At 44.8% G+C, this 14,471-nt stretch overlaps 1 protein-coding gene across 4 annotated transcripts in view; it reads left to right on the forward strand.

Annotated features, from left to right (window-relative positions):
• Positions 1–14,471, forward strand: part of ARHGAP21 (Rho GTPase activating protein 21) — a 215,204-nt gene that overhangs the window by 71,978 nt on the left and 128,755 nt on the right. Inside the window, exon 1 of one of the 4 annotated variants that reach the window (XM_030550353.1) lies at positions 10,119–10,123. The exons of the other annotated variants lie outside the window; for them this stretch is intronic. The gene's annotated coding sequence lies outside the window, so the exon portion shown is untranslated. Of the gene's footprint in view, positions 1–10,118; positions 10,124–14,471 lie in introns of those variants that run through there. 4 annotated transcript variants of the gene reach the window in all.

Raw genomic sequence — 14,471 nt, forward strand, 5'->3', positions numbered from 1 at the left:
ACTGCAGTTAATGAGTTGCCAAGTTAATGACCAAACCTTTGTAATAGTGGGAGGCTGTCTTTGACTCATTTTGCTTTTCCAACATCAATATTTCTGGGTGGCTGCTTGTTACAGTGCAACAGGGAATGAGTTTCTATGCTCTGGATATATTAGAGCCGAGCAGTATAGCCCAGGTAGAAGTAGCTAGTTGCTACCTCTGATCTTAGTTACATGTCTGATTTTGGGTCCAGAACAAGGAAGAGGGCAAGTCTTTCCAATTCTTCTGTCATTTAAAATATCCTGCTAATGAAGTTAGAGATTGAGCTGCCTATGAAGGAACATCAATGTAAATAAGGTGATGTTAGTCTGCAGGTTTTATGCTTTTGAGCATGCTCAGTGTGAGCTAGATGTTTCCAGAAGCCTGAATGGAGACAGACTAGGGAGCATGCTCCTACAGCTGATAAAAATACTGCCTTCTCTGTAAACGCACCCGACTCCAGAGTGCTCTTTAAACATTTATAATTAGGCTCAGCAGAATTTGATTTTTTTTTATAATTTTGATAGATATTCATGTTTGTTAGAATTCTAAAAAAGCTTACAATCTTTTTTTTTAAAATTTTCAGTTGTGGGAATTTATGAAAAGATCAGACAACAGGGGTGAGACAGTAACTAATGATGATGAGATTCAAAAAGTTAAGCTTTATAACAGTTAAATTGTCAACATCACATATTAAAATATACAGCGTAAATATCCTTAAATCAAACTAAGTTCTCAAGCATTGTTTTTCTTTGCCATCTATATATTTTGATTATTATCAATGGAAATATTATTTTTTTCACTGGTTTCACGAGTGTAGTGAACTTGACATTTTGCTGATTAAAAAGCTAATCTTTCCAAGCCTGTTTATAATCTTTACCTTAATACAAATGACCAGTAACACAGTGCTTAGAGGGGAGACATTTAGGAAAATGCTCTCAGGGTTTGGCTACACTCACACTTTACAGCGCTGCAGCTGGGGTGTGAAAAAAAAAAAACCCTGAGCGCTGCAAGATACAGCGCTGTAAAGCGTCAGTGTAATCAGGGCAGCAGCGCTGGGAGCGCGGCTCCCAGCGCTGCACGCTACACCCGTAAGGGATGTGGTTTACATGCAGCGCTGGGAGAGCTCTCTCCCAGCGCTGCCGCTCTGACTACACTCACACTTCAAAGCGCTGCCGCGGCAGCGCTTTGAAATTCCAAATGTAGCCATACCCTCAGTAAACTACTGTGTCAAGGATGTCTGTATTGCAGAGTTAACCAAGATTATTATTTGGATGTTGCCCCTAATTAGGCTTATGTCCACACCCAAAACATCTCATTTGAGTTTTGGTGGTGATTTCAACCCAATCTAGCTAGCTGTTTGGGGATTAGCTAAAGCCGAAGTGCTGCTTTGACTTGTGCTGGTAACCTACCCACTTTGCAGTGGGGGCATAAGCAAAACAATTTAAATATTTAGTCTTTCAGTGCTTGCCCACTCTTTTCCCATGTGTGCCCAGAAGGAGAGACACGTTCTCCCACAATTTACTGGGAAAGAATCAGAGTGGCTCAACTTTCTGCAGGGCAAAGAACCATGTGACGTGCCTTTAGAAATCCTAGCAACACTCTTGGGTGAAAACCAATAAGGAGTCTTGTGGCACCTTAAAGGCTAACAAATTTTAGAGCATAAACTTTCGTGGGCTATGACACACTTCTTCATGTATGGAGTGAAAATTACAGTAGGCAGGCATAAATATACAGCACAAGAAAAGATGAGAGTTGCCTTACCAAGTAGGAGGTCAATGATTCAATCAGGGGGATGCATCCCATTTCCAACAGTTAACCAGAAGGTGTGAATGTCAGAGTAAAAAAATTATTTTTGTAGTGCTAATGAGGCAAATTCCATCAGGGTGGATGGCCTATAGTTAACAGTTGATGGGAAATTACTTCTTGTAGTGTCTCAGCCATTCCCAGTCTTTATTCAGGCCTAATTTGATGGTGTCAAGTTGGCAAATTAATTTCAGCTCTGCTGTTTCTCCTTGAAGTCTGTTCTTGAAGTTTTTTGTTGAAGAATGGTCACTTTTAAGTCTGAAATTGAGTGTCCGGGGAGGTTAAAGTGCTCTCCCACTGGTTTTTTAATGTTATAATTCTTGAAGTCTGCTTTGTGTCAATTTATTCTTTTGCGTAGAGACTATACATTGGCCAAACCAGACATGGCAGAGGTTGCGTTGTTGGCAAATGATGGTATATATCACATTAGTGGATGTGCAAGTGAATGAGCCCCTTATGGTGTGGTGGGTCCTGTGATAGTGTCACTCAGTAGATATGTGGACAGAGTTGGCAACAGGGTTTGTTGCAAGGGATGGTTCCTGGGTTGGTGTTTCTGTTGTGTAGTGTGTGGTTGCTGGTGAGTATTTGCCTCAGGTTGGGGGGCTGTCTGTTAGCGAGAACTGATCTGCCTCCCAAGGTTTGTGAGACCAAGGGATCATCTTCCAAGATAGGTTGTAGATCCTTGATGTGCTGGAGAGGCTTTATGTGGGGGCTGTAGGTGATGGCCAGTGGCGTTCTGTTAGTTTCTTTGTTGGACCTGTCCTGTAGTGAGTGAAGCACCAGTGAGGAGACAGTAACTCAAGAATAGCTCTACTTCTTCCACCCAAGCTAAGCTAACCCAGATGGACTGCATTAAAGACATAATTAAGGCTATTGCTGTCGGTAATAAACTCTATTAAATGGGGGGAGGGATGGCTCAGTGTTTTGAACATTGGCCAGCTAAACCCAGGGTTGTGAGTTCAATCCTTGAGGGGGCCATCTGGGGCAAAATCAGTACTTGGTTCTGCTAGTGAAGGCAGGAGGCTGGACTTGATGACTTTTCAAGGTCCCTTCCAGTTCTATATCTCCATTATTTAAAAAAAAAAAAAAGTTTCAATTTACTTTTGGGGGAGATTTTGAAAGGCACAAACGGCACTTGGAGCTGAACTCCCATAGAAAGTAAATGGAAGTTGGGCACCTAACTCCTGTTTGTGTCTTTTTTTTTAAATCTTCCGTTGTATGTATGTAATAGACCAGACATGCACATAAAGAATAGAGAATGTAACTTTAGATTTTCTGGTATTTGCATGTACCTTCATTCAGAGAATTAACTTACAGTGTAAGTAGGGTAGTCCCCTGTAACATTTTACTGTTTATTACATAAACCAAAATGCAGTCAGGGTTGTGACCTGCCCGTCACACATTATGTTACAATTTGTTGACTTGACTCGGTAGACCCACAACCCAAGTGACTCCCTCAAACCTCAGTGGGAGTCACAAAATTTACCACAAATAACTGAAGATGTATCCATGGTATTTAAATTTTCATACCAGCAGCTGTATACTTGACTTGCTGGGTTGTTCTGAGGATTCGTTGTTTAATGTTCATCCTTGAATGTAAAGTATGTTGGATATTTTTAAGGCAACTGTGGATATATCTGTTTAGTGGTGGTCAGCTGGCCAGACGGTGTTAGTGTTCTATATAAAGAGAGAGGGGGTGTGTGTGTGTATTGTGAGTATGGGAAGGAAGCCAACTAGAAGATTTCTCTGGATTTAGGATTTTTTGTTTGCAGTTATCTGTGCCTTTGTCACCTCCAGGCTGGACTATTTTTTGTTGCATAGGGCTACCTGTATGAAGCACACAGAAGCTTAAAGATAACCTGCTAATGATTTGTAAAATATTGACTTGCTTTTGTACACTTTATTTGGTCCACTTTGTTGTATGAAGATGGTCTGAAAAGTTGTATATTTTGTCTTATGTGAAATATTTTATTTAAAAACATCAAGAATGGCTGCTAATCTTATTTAGTTTAGCTGGGCAGCTTGTTGGAAGGCTTTCAGGATGCTAACATACTGTTAAGTTCAAGGGTCTATCCTGCAGTCTGTGGATATCTTCACCTGTCAGAAAACTGTTTATTATTAAATTCAATATTCAAGGCAAAGCATTTGCTGTAAACTTCAGCATCTCGTGTGTATTATGGTAACTACAGAGAACAAGAAATGGTGTTTTCAGATTTGGAAAAAACCTCCTTTCCCTCAGGACTTCTAGAAATGTCTCTTGAACTCTTTTTAGGGAAAGGGTATTTAAACTTGGGTTGTTCAGCTCCTGTCTAATTTTAATGGTTCAGTTTCTGACTGTGATCTGATAATCCATAGAGATTCAAGGATTTATCTTTTGTTTAAAATGAAACTGAGACACACACAGCTTTTACTAAGATGTATGTTACAAAATAGTCTAGTTTGTCAGAACTTAGGTTTAGTGAATTTAAATTATTCATTATGTAACTACATTTTTCATGCTGATGAAATGCAAATAAAGCTTCTTTAGAGAGAAGTCACCTTTAGGAAATGATGTGTATTCTTCTACTTGACTGTCCTATTCAGTTCACAAGTAAAAGTGTGTAGGAGCTCTGCCCTCAGTAAGTCATTCTTGTCTATAGAAGTCAACATCTTTCCTGTGCATATTTTTTTTTCTTGTACATCATACAGCTTCATTTTATATTGGAAAGCTGCTTCTTTTCCTTCCCAAAAGCTTTTCCTAAAGAGGGAGGTTTTGGTGGATAGGATGTAATTTTGGGGAACACCAAGGGTGTTTGTCTGGATGGTTCCTGGGTGTTTTTAACTTGTAACTAATTGATTCTTCTCTGGTCACAGCAGTGGCTGAAAATTGCTGCCATCTGATGGCTATTCATGGGGTGACATGAAACAAATTGTGTTGTGATATGAGTGATTATTTTATATATGTATAAGAAATGTGTGACATGAGTCATTGTAATTAATACTTTCAGACCCATTGTTGGCAGTCTCAAAGAGCTAAAGATTGAAGATGGAGAATTAACTTTGTACATGCTCTGTGAATAAATGTCAGTCTAACATCTTTCATAGACTTTAAAGTCAGAAGGGACCACCATGATCATCTAGTCCGACCTCCTGCACATTGCAGGCCATAGTACCTCACCCACTCCTGAAATGGACCCCTAAACTCTGGCTGAGTTGCTGAAGTCCTCAGATCATGGTTTAAAGACTTCTTAAGTTACACAGAATTCACCATTTGCACTAGTTTAAACCTGCAAGTGATCCATGCCACATGCTGCGGAGGAAGGTGAAAACCCCCCAGGATCTTTGCCAGTCTGACCTGGGGGAAAATTCCTTCCTGACCCCAAATATGGCAATCAGACCCTGAGCATGTGAGCAAGACCTACCAGGCAGATACCTGGGAGAGAATCTCTGTAGTAACTGAGAGTCCTCCCCATTTAATGTCTTGTCTTCAGCAGTTGGGGATTTTTGTTACTGGCAGTTGCCGATGGGCCACATGCCATTATAGGCAATCTCATCAGTGCTAAATTTTGACATAAATTTAAGTTAATTCCCTTAGTTTAAACTTTTAACTCAGTGATGATCAAAACTTGTCTCTATCACCAACAGAAATTGAGCCAATTAAAGATACTACTTCACCCACCTTGTCTCTTAACTCCAGGGACATTCTAATGCAGGTCAGTCAAATTGCTATGTTACAATGCTACTTCAGGTCTTGTAGGTTTTTTATCGATCAGGTTTCAGTTTCAGGAGAATTTAACTTCAATGATCACGAGTAATTCATTCTGAAATTTCTATTTGATTAACTAGGCCATTTCTATCTACTTAAATTAAGGGTGTGTAACACTTGTAATAAACGGTATTACTTTAAACTTTTAAAAAACATTGGCATATACATGACACATCTGAATATTTATCTTACACTTAAATGTGTAACATTCACATCTAATGTGATTTTTTATCATATTTCTATCACTTGTCTTGCCCAAAACTTTTCAAATGTACCACCTATTCTGTACAAAGTTGACTGTCATCTCTACACTACTATATGGGAATTAAATAACTGAATCCCTGCACTTCAGCTTGAAAAATTTAGTAATGAAGAGTTGTTTTTTTTCTATGGTCTGAGGCCAGTGGTTCAAGTACTGTCCTGTTTGCCCAGTTAATGGGATCAGCTCAGCTCTGTCCTTCATGGATTGGTTCTCTGTTTTCTCATGAGCATGTAAGAGACTTTTTGAGAGGATACACTCTTACTTACAAGGCAGTCTGAGGGTTACAATTTAAAGCATCTATCAACATTATTTATAAGATCCAATTTATTGAACTGAGAGGGAAAAAAATCACACTTATACAGAAACTATATAGTAAGGTAGTGATGTGAAGTGCTTAAATAGCTAACTTGATAGCTATGTTAAAAGGTTGAATAACTTAACTAAACCTAAGTATATACGTTTCTTGGCCTGTCTGATCACATAATCTCCCTCTCCTGGATTGTCCATTTCCACCACACCAAGCACAGGTTTCCTATCCTCACTTTCAGTGTCCTCCATCATTTAGGCTTCAAGTTGCCAGGATAACTTCTTATCATGACATTTACCACTCTCTTTCACTCTGCTGGTGGCATTGACCTTCATCAACCACTTGTTCACTTTTTTCCAACAAGCATCTTTCACATTCTGCCATGACTCCCTTTGTGCTTGGGAAGACAGCATCTCACTAAAATTCATAAATGACCACCTGAGTCTCTCTTAAATTCTCCTTAAAACCTATGTTTTCTGTGATGCCTGTAGGTGCTGCTACTGTCAGAATAATAAATACTGTAGAAATAATATACAAATAACTTCAACATGTGCTTGGCATCAATCCAATTCCACCTGACTTCTGTGGGCATTGGATTACACCCACATTATGCAAGATTTTCTGTTTCATTCCCCACAATCGTTTTAGCCACAGATGAAGAGTGATGCAAGTACTGCTATCATTCATGACTCTTGGGGAAGTAGCCCATGCAGAAACCTTCTTTCCCTGGATAGTTGCCTTTCTTCTCTGATTCAAATTTAATTCTAATCTCTCTAATCCTTTATAGATTTAAAAAAATTGTAGAGAAAAGTATTATATTGGAGACCTAGCCCACTTTTAATCTAAAAGGTAAAGCTTTACTATTTTTCTTCGAGTGCTTGCTCATGTAGATTCCATTCCAGCTGTGTGCACGCCCACATGTGCAGTCGTCGGAGATTTTGCCTTAAGGGTATTTGTAGGGTTGGCAGTGGCACCCCCTCAAGTGCCGTGCTCATGCGCCGATATATCAGCACCACCGACCCTACAACTTCTCAGTTACTTCTTATCAACCATAGTGGTTAGTCAGAGCACCTTTCCTTGCATTGCAAGGGCTAGTGTTTTTTTGTCTACTGACTTAGAGCCTTGTAAGTAGTTTGTGTATAGTACAGTAACTTCTCGCTTAACATTGTAGTTATGTTCCTGAAAAATGCGAATTTAAGCGAAATGATGTTAAATGAATCCAATTTCCCCATAAGAATTAATGTAAGTGTGTGTGTGTGTGGGGGGGGTCGGTTCCAGGGAAACTTCTTCACCGGACAAGACTTATTTTATCTATTTTTTTATTTACACACACACTCACACACTCTCTCTCTCTCTCTCTCTCTCTCTCTCTCTCTCTCACTTTTAAACAAACAATTTAATACTGTACACAGCAATGATGATTGTGAAGCTTGGTTGAGGTGGTGAAGTAAGAGGGTGGGATATTTCCCAGGAATGTTAATGTAGCCTCACACTCTACAAGGCAGCACCAATGGAGGCAGCACGGCAGACAGACACTCACCGTGTGTGTGAGATGCACATTGCCCCTTTAAGTATGCTGATCCCTCTCAAGTAATTGCCTTTTTAAGTAGATCAGCAAGTTGAGGCAGCAGCTGCTGCCAGCATGCTCCCTCTATCCTGAGCCCTGTCATTCTCTCTCCCCCAGCTCCCATGGAGATGGGGTAAGCGGGGAGCAGGAGAGAGGGGGACACCCTGACATTAGTGTCCCCCTCCCCCCCACAACAAGCAGGAGGCTCCTGGGAGCAGCGCCAAGACAGAGGGCAGGAGCGGCACATGGCAGTGAGGGGAGGGACAGCTGAACTGCTGGCAATTGATAGTCTGCTGTGTGGCTGCCACACAGGGAACTTAGGGGAGCTGATTGTGAGGAGAGGGGGTTTGGTCCATCCTGGTTCCAAGCCCCCACCAGCTCGCTCCAATGAGCTGCTCTTCCTACAAGCAATGGGCAAAGCAGGTGGGTGCCAAACAGTTATAAGGGAGCATTGCACAACTTTAAACGAGCATGTTCTCGAATTGATCAGCAATGAAACAACGTTAACCAGGATGACTTCAAGTGAGGAGTTACTGTATTTAGTGTTAAATGTAGTTAGTAGTTAGCGGCTAGGCTTCCAGCTAGGCTTCCAGCGGGGACTTCGTCTCTGGCGGGGCATGCCCTGGTCTCCTGTGTTTTAAGTTCTGCGCGTACTGCAATAGGCCTATGCCTATACGTGACCCCTATAGAAGCTGCCTCAAGTGCTTAGGGGAGTTGCACATTAGGGACAAGTGCTGAATTTGTAAAAACTTCCAGCCCTGCACATAAAAGAAACGGGATATTTGACTATGGGTTTTCCTCATGGAATCCGCCCTGCATCCACCCTATGTGCAGCCCTCTAGGATTCACCAAGTATCTTGGCCGCAGTGTGCCCCTGGCCTTGGGCTCCACCTAGCACCATTTCCCGCCGCCAGTGCCCAAAAAGAAGACCCAAAAGCATGGATCTCCGGCACTGGGCAAAACAGGCCATGGGTCATTGGCAAGGGACCCCCCTTTGGGCCGCCCAGCCACTCCATAGCTGTGCGCTCATACCTCCCAGTTGGATCTTTAACCCTGTGAAAGGTCCACCACTAACTCCTGGGAGTGGCATGGGACCAAAAAGCCTGATGACACTGACGCCTTCACAGGCTTCCTATGCCAAGAGAGCACAGGCCTCTATCCTCACCACCAATCCAGCATGTGCCTCAGGAACCAGCAAAGGCTCCCCATGAGGGGAAGCCAGTGCCTAAAACCCCTTGTGGGCAGTGGAGCACTGCCGATCCCCTGAGATGAAGAAGCACTCTATCTCTGCTGCGGATCGCTCAGAGCAAGATGCTGGTCTCCGCATTACCAACACTGCTCACCTTCTGGCTGGTTGTCATCTCAGAGCAGGTCCCATTCGCCTGCCTTGTGGAAGTGCTCCCTGTCGTGTCTCTGGTCCCCCTCCCGCCCAGCATCGATCAGGCTCTGGGCACCGATCTTCAACCGTGATGGTCAGCAAACAAACCCAGCCGTTCACAGTCCCACTGTGGCCACCAGAAGGGGATTCCTCCAGCATGGAAGCCCAGTTCAGTCCTTCACCAAGACTGTACTGGTGTGAATGGACACCCGAGGCCATGGCAACATCTTTGGCACTGACTTGGTAGCACGGCTAGTGGCCAGCACAGTGTTCTCATTGGCACATATAGGAAACATTGGTTATGGCAATGCCCCCTTCACATTGCTCATTGACTGCCGCCTCGTAGTGACAGCTGGCGGCATCGATGGAACCGGGCTCAGTACATGAGGCACACTCAATGGTAGAGTCAGAGGGAATTTCGTCCACCCTTGAGCCTCCCTCCCCTGTGGGGGAAAGATGCCCCGGAGCCTCCCCAAGCTGTGCGATCATCTTCATCCCCAGACGAGGCGGTTGTGGGACCCTCGAGTGTCAGCCTGCCGGACCATTTCAAAAAACACCAGGCCCTGCTGCATCGGGTGGTTGAGAACTTAGGCCTGGAGGTGGAGGAAATGGCTGAGCAAGCAGACACCTTGTTTGATGTCTTGTTGGCTTCTACCCTAAACTGTATTGCACTACCAATGCATGACAGTGTCCTTAAGATTACCAAGGGTCTCTGGCAAACTCCTTCCTCCATTCCTCCCTCCTCAAAAAAGGCCAAGGGATACAAATACTTTGTCCTAGCCAAGGGATTTGAATACCTCTACACCCACCCTCCCCTGGGCTCGCTAGTGGTCTTTGTGACTAATGAAAGAGACAAACAGTGGCATACCAGCTCAAATCCCCCAAATAGAGGCCAAACGATTGGATCTGTTTGGAAGAAAAATTTGTTCGTCATCCAGTTTGCTGTTCCATGTGGCAAACCACAACTGACGGGACTTCCTCCATAAGTTCAGAGTTTAGCCCAGGAATTTGGCACCCTGCTGGAGGGCTCTGCAGCTGCCAGGTGATCCCTCCAGATGACATGGAATGCGGCAGACTTGGCAGCCAGGGTGGTTGCGTTAGCAGTGGTAATGAGGTGCAGTTCCTGGCTCCAGACCACAGATCTCTCCCAAGAAATGCAGACCTCGATCCAGAACCTCCCATTCAATGGGAGCGGTCGCTTTTCTGACCAGATGGATGCGAGGGTGCATGGGCTTAAAGGACACCAAGGTCACCCTTCATTTGCTGGGCCTGCATACAGCCTATGAGAGAGCAGTTCCAGCCACCCCTGCTGGCTAGGCCTTGGCAGTCTTGTCCGGGATCTGCAAGGAGGAGGAACAGACGCTAGTTTCAGCTGGCGTTGCCCTTTTTCCTCCTCCCCCTTAGCCCCGCAGTCCACCCTGGCAAAACATCCTGGGGGCCAGAAGCGCTCTTTTTGAGGGTGTGGCCGAGAGCGACACTTTCCCAGTCACCTCCCCAGATCCACCCTGGTCTTTCCTCACCTGTCTTCATCCTTTCCATTGGACCTGGTCCCAAGTCACCTCAGACTGTTGGGTGCCGGACATAGTATCTCAAAGTTACACCATGCAGTTTTCGGCCGCCCCTCCCACTCCTCCTTCCTGTCCCTCTCATGACCAGCTCCTTCTCATGAACAATTTCTTTTTCAAGAGGTTGAGAACCTCCTGCGCCTGGGAACAGTGGAGGAGGTCCCTCGGTACATGAAGGGAAAGGGGTTCTATTCCCACTACTTCCTAATCCCAAAAGCAAAAGGAGGCCTCAGACCCATCCTGTACCAGAAGAAACAGGTCTTGCTGGGTGATGTCTCAACAAGTCTCTCAAAAAGTTGAAGTTTTGCATGGTCTCCCTGGGTCTGGGAGACTGATACGCCACCCTCAACTTGAAGGATGCCTATTTCCGTGTCTCCATATTTCAACATCAGAGACATTTCCTCCGTTTTATAGCGGGTGAATGCCATTTCCAATTTATGGCACACCCCTTTGGCCACTCATTGGCTCCAAGGGTTTTTACAAAATGTATGGCACCAGTGGTCACTTACCTCTGACATCAAGGGGTCCAGGTCTTCCCACATCTCGACAACTGGCTCATCAAGGACAGGTCTTGGGACCAAGTGAGGAGGAGCCTCAATCTGTTACGTTCCACTTGCCATCACCTACGTCTGTTGCTAAACGAGAGAAAAATCCATCATAAGGCCAGTTGAATGCATAGAGTTCATAGGGGCGGTTCTCGACTCCATGCTAGCCAGAACCTTCCTCCCAGAGGTGTGTGTTTTTTTTTTTTTCAGGCTATATCAAACCTGATCTCCCTTGTAAAGAACCACTTGCTAGCTATGACTTTAACCTGCCTGCAGTTGCTGGGCCATACGTGGTCAGACATATCAGGCTCCACTTCTGGCCTCTGCAAGCATGACTGGCATTGGTTTACACCCTCAACAAACACGATCTAGAATGAGTGATCAGGGTGCCAGATAACATCTTGTCATCCCTGGATTGGTGGTCGGACACCGGGTCGGTGTTGGTGGGAGTCCCCTTTGTGATCCCGTCCCTGTCGGTGACACTGGTCTACGACACTTCGGGCCTGGGCTGGGAAGCGGTGGAAGAAGCACTGGACCTGGGCGATGTAAGCACCTGGGGTTGATAGTTGCGGGACGATCTGGCTCTCCACATCGTCAGGGAGCTCAGAGTGGTTCATCTGGCAGGCCAGGCTTTCTTGCCCCACCTGAGGGGTAAGGTGGTGCAGGACCTCATGGACAATAACACAGTGATGTATTATATTAACAGAAATGGCGGAGCCAGGTTGTCAGCCCTTTGCCAAGAAGCTCTCCGCCTTTGGGACTTCTGTGTGTGGTGTGCCATTCATGTGATAGCTGCGCGCCTACCTGGGACCAAGAATGTGTTAGCAGATTGCCTCAGCAATCGTCTCGCCACAAGTGGTCGAGCCATCCGGAGGGGGCCAGTATGATCTTCTGAAAGTGGGGAACTCCCCAGGTGGACTTGTTCATGCCCTGCCAGAACAGGAATGCCACATGTTCTGTTTGCTCCGGTGAATGGACAGGAGTTTCCCTGTCGGATGCTTTCCTGCTTCCGTGGTCAGGAGCCCTGATGTACGCCTTTCTGCCCGTGCCATTGATCCACAGAATCCTTGAGAAGATCAAACAGGACAGGGCGAGGGTTATCCTGATAGCCCCTGAGTGGCCTCGCCTGCAGTGGATTGGCATGCTGCTGGACCATTTGGTAGTTCTGCTACTGCGACTCCCTCTCTGGCAGGGTCTGTTGGCCCATAACCAAGTCAGTCTCCTATACCCGAGCCTGGAAGCATTGAATTTGACAGCGTGGCTGCTGTGTGGCTAAATGCAGAAGAAACAGGTCTTGCTGGGTAGCAGAAACCCCTCCACCAGAGTGACCTACCAGCCAAAGTGGGAAAGATTCATGTGCTGGGCCTTGGATTGGTGTGTCAGGGCTGAGCAGGCCTCATTGCAAGTGATCCTGGACTATCTTCTGCACCTCAACCTTCAGGCCTTGTCCCTGTCATCAGTCAGGGTCCACCTGGTTGCTATTTCGGCTTTCCACCTTCTGTTGTATGGCAGGTCAGTTTTCAATCACAACATGGTGGCCTAGTTCTTGAAAGGTCTGGATCATCTTTACCCCCATGTCTGGGATCCTGCCTCTCCTTGGGATTTAAATCTTGTGCTATCGAGGCTCCTTCTCTCCTGGAAGGTTATTTTCCTGGTGGCGATTTACATCCACTCACAGTATGTCTGAGATCAGGGCACTTACGTTAGAATCACCCTATATGATGTTCTACAAGGACAAGGTCTGGTTGTGGCCGCACCCAGTGTCCCTGGCCAAGGTCATATCTCAGTTTCGTACTGGCCAAGATATTTTCTTACCGGTCTTCTTTCCAAAGCCTCATGATTCTGAAGAGGCACGCAGATTGCGTGCCCTGGATGTCCAGAGGGCGCTGGCCTTCTGTATTGACAGGACACGGCCTTTCTGTAAGGCAGCGCAACTGCTTGTTGCGGAGGCTGACAGGATGCAAGGTAGCCCAGTGTCTGCTCAGAGGATCTCATCTTGGCTCTCAGCCTGCATCCAATACTGTTATGAGCAGGTGGGTGTGACTTCACTGGTGATAGTCAAAGTGCACTTGACTAGAGTGCAAGGATCATCACCAACCTTCTTGGCTCGAATGCCCATCCAAGAGATCCATAGAGCAGCCACCAGATTCTGTTCACACATTTACATTGCATTATTATTATTAAATTTTATTAAATTACGCACTTACCCAGCAGGCCCGAGACAATGCTGGCTTTGGTAGAGCAGTATTACAAGCTGCATGACCGTGAACTCCGAGCCCACCTCCATGAAAACTGCTTGTGAGTCACCTAGAATGGAATTGACATGAGCAAGCACTTGAAGAAAAAAGTTACCCACCTTTCGTAACTTGTTCTTTGAGATGTGATGCTCATGTCCATTCCATTACTCGCCCTCCTGCCCCTCTGTCAGTGTTGCAGGCAAGAAAGAACTGAGAGGGCGTAGGGTCGGCAGTGCCTGATATACCGGCGCATGAGTGTGGCACTCAAGGGGGCACCACTGCTAATTCTACGGATACCCCTAAGGCAAAAATCTCCTACTGCACATGTGCGCATGCGGACACCTAGAATGGAATGGACATGGGCAACAGATCTTGAAGAACAATACTTACAAAAGGTAGGTAACTTTCTTTCCTTCTTCCTTCTTTTCTTTCTTACTTATACCCAAAGCAGATACAGAACACTGGATCCGATTTGGAGGGCCTCATAGGTTTTCTCTCACACACCCTTTTTTTTTTTTTTTTTTTTTTTTTAAACCTATTTTGACTTTAGCTTTGAGGCAAATAAGCATTAAGTGGCATTGGCTTGGAAAATCACAGTGCCTGAATATGCAGCTGGATGAAAGGATAAGAGATGATTTATTTAAACTTTTTATAATTTGTGCTAGTTTTATGAAGTCTACATAAATACTTGGGTTATTTTTAAATACATGCTTTTGTTTATGCTTGAAGGAATAGAGTGTAACAAGATGGAATTTGACTTTGCTACTTGTATAATTTTGGGTGACATTGGCATACTGAAACATCTGGGGGGTGAGTCACTCTAGGAATGAACTCGAAAACAAAAGTTGAGTCAGTATTTTCTCGAATAGCAAAGGATTAAACCTCTATGTCAAGAAGTCTAACAAATGAAATGCCTTTCTCATTTCCATTGTCACATTGCTCTAAATGTTGTGTAAAGTAGAAGTTGGATTTGTTTTTTGTCTAACCTTGTATAGTTCCTTTTCAAGGACAGAACACTTAACTCGTGAACCAGTTATGGATGG

Source organism: Gopherus evgoodei, chromosome 2 (genome assembly GCF_007399415.2).
Source record: "Gopherus evgoodei ecotype Sinaloan lineage chromosome 2, rGopEvg1_v1.p, whole genome shotgun sequence".
NCBI classification, from domain to species: domain Eukaryota; kingdom Metazoa; phylum Chordata; order Testudines; family Testudinidae; genus Gopherus; species Gopherus evgoodei.